The following is a 2,766-nucleotide window of genomic DNA, read 5'->3' on the forward strand; positions in this document are numbered from 1 at the left end:
GCAAACCGCGGTTGACTACGTGGGAGTCCAGCGACATAGCCATTACGCTAACTGCTGGTTCCCGATATCTTTTTTTTTTTTTTAAATTTTAAATTATTTATTTATCCACTCATTTATTTATTTATTTATAATTAGACCAGAGAGAGAGAGAGAGAGGAAGGTGAGAAAGCAAGTCACCAGGTCTGGGACTCAAACCATGGTCGACCATGTGGGAATGTCCAGTGCCCTAACCACCACACCACCTGCTGGTCCCAGAGTTTTTCATATCTTGATCAGGAATTAACTACTTTTGGTTTTCCTTCATTATGTGAAGAATCCAAAGGTAAAGACACAAAGAGGGAATTAAATATAGCTGCTCTTTTAAATTGTATGAATGAGCTACTTGTGCATCAGTGGAAGAAACTTCTAGCTCAGAAAAATGTGGAAACACAAAATTTAAAACTGGGAAGTCATATAGACCATTGACAGAACTGCTACACAAAACTTAAGGAGCAACTAGAAACCTTCAGGAGGGGAATGATAGGACTTTAGGAAAGAGACAATTACAATGCAAGAATAGGAATTTGCATCAGCTACTGAAAAATGAGAAAGATGAGGTACAGAAATTGCAGAATATCATTTCAAGGTGAGCTATTCAGTGTAATCATGATAGGAAGAGAAGAGAGCGTGAATATAATAAACTAAAGGAACGTCTACATCAGCTTATTGTGAACAAGAAGGCTACAAAAATAGCTATGGATGTTTTAAATGATGTGAGAAAGCTGATGGAATAAGAGGCTCTTGGAGGACTGGCAAATCTGAAGCCAGGAATAAAGATGAAATATATAAAATTCTCTTGAATGATTATGAGTATCACCAGGAACAAATACTCATGGAGAATGCTGAACTTAAGGTGCTTCAACAAGTGAAAAGGGAAATGATTTCTCTTCTTTCTCTCCAAAAGAGGAAACCTAGAGAGAGAATGGGTGATAGTGCAGGAATTGTTATCTCTGGTGTAGAAGAAGACGCCAGGGAACTGAGCGGGGAGAGTATGTGGGAACTCTCCTGGGAAGCTGTGAGGGAGCAGGGCCCTGGCAGCATTAGGAAACAGTGGTGGATTTTGAAAAGTCACATAGAAAACTTGATAACTAGGTTTCAAAGGCACACCTAGGAGATTTTAATGATGAAGATGTGATCTCACGGCACGATCGCGATCAAGAAACTAAGAAACTTGAATTAGAAATTCAGCACGGTAAAGAAATAGTTAAAACTCAGCAGCCACTTTTACAGCAGCGGCTCACCACCGCATGGAATGACGATACCACTTCACTTTTGCAAGACTGATACTTGTTGGAAGGAAAAAAAAATGTCTCAAAGAAGAATGGTCTCTTTTTAAAGAGCAAAAAAAGAATTTTGAGAAAGACGGGCCAAGGCTGCTCTTCGCCTAGGATCGGAAAGAAAGGACTTGAAGAGGAAACAGCCAGTTGGTTAAAGCAACAGTTTTTAAATATGACTACCTTTGACCACCAGAACTCAGAAAATGTGAAACTTTCCGGTGCCTTTTCAAAGTTCTGATCAGGACAGTCTTACAGTGTGCTCAAGGCCTCAGTGAAAGAAGTCTCACAGTGAGTCTAATGGCTGAATATGACTCCTGAAGAAACTAAGCCAAATCAGACTGGAAAAGAATATACAAATCAGAAAAGGAGTGTGGCTGAAGACAATGTGGAATGGGGGGGAGGAGAGTATAGAGAAGGATAGCAAGAGAACAAATAGAGGCATGATATTAGTGGGACACAGAAATGGTTGATTACCTGTTGATGATGATGTGTATAGTATTCTCAACTGGACTAGTCTGAACAATATTTCATGTTGGGTAAATTCTCTTTACAAGCCAAATGATATATAGTGATTGAATGTTTAAAAAAATAATGAGAATAATAATAATCTGACAAAAAATGATGAAAAGCTATTTGATGATGATGATGTGGATAGTAATGTCTTTGTCTTGACTGATACTCATGGTAATCATGCTGAAAAAATAAATGTAATACAATGTAAAGATATATGTGATTAATGGGACCAGCAGTTGGCATAATGGCTATGTCACTGGACTCTCATATAGTCAACAATGGTTCGAGTCCTGGACCCAGTGCCTTAAACTCATGCTGGGCATGTGTGCATGTGTGCCCAAGATCGCGAGAGGAGAATGGAGGAGAAGGGATTGCAGCATGGCCATCTCCACTGGGGGGTGATTTCTCGCTTTCTCTGTCTCTCTCTGTCTTTCTGGCAAGTGCACATGCCCTTATAGCAAAATCCTCTCCAAAAGGTATATGTGATTAAATGTAATATTAAAAATTATGATAATAATAAGTAAAATTTTTAAAAAAGAAGTGGAGCATGGGATCTATACCTGGACCACAGGAAGGTGGCTATGGTGGATGCTCCTTGACCTACACAAACTCTCATGTAGAAAAAGATGACTCAGTGCAGATGTGTAGACTGGAATTTTTATTAACACATTGGTCAGATTTTGCATCTCAGTTGAAACAGGGCGTGTCATAAAGTTAATCATCTCTAATAATTTACGATTGTCTGAGTTTTTTGTTTGGTCTTCTCTGTCTTCCCTCAAAGAGCTGAAATATTAATCTATTTAAAAGGACATGAAAGTTTTGGTATGTAGTTTTAGTAATCGAATCATTAGGAATGGATAAGTTTGGATGGAAACAAAAGCACTAGAATGAGTTTCCTCTTATAGGTATTTTAAAATAGCACTTTTAGGAAACTGAT

General features: G+C 38.4%; 1 pseudogene; it reads left to right on the forward strand.

Moving 5' to 3' along the window:
* LOC102474543 (afadin- and alpha-actinin-binding protein pseudogene) overlaps positions 1 to 2,541 on the forward strand; it is a 2,940-nt pseudogene extending 399 nt beyond the window's left edge.
* Positions 2,542 to 2,766: the final 225 nt, after the last annotated feature.

This window comes from Tupaia chinensis, unplaced genomic scaffold, assembly GCF_000334495.1.
Source record: "Tupaia chinensis unplaced genomic scaffold, TupChi_1.0 Scaffold146650_1, whole genome shotgun sequence".
Lineage (NCBI taxonomy): Eukaryota > Metazoa > Chordata > Mammalia > Scandentia > Tupaiidae > Tupaia > Tupaia belangeri.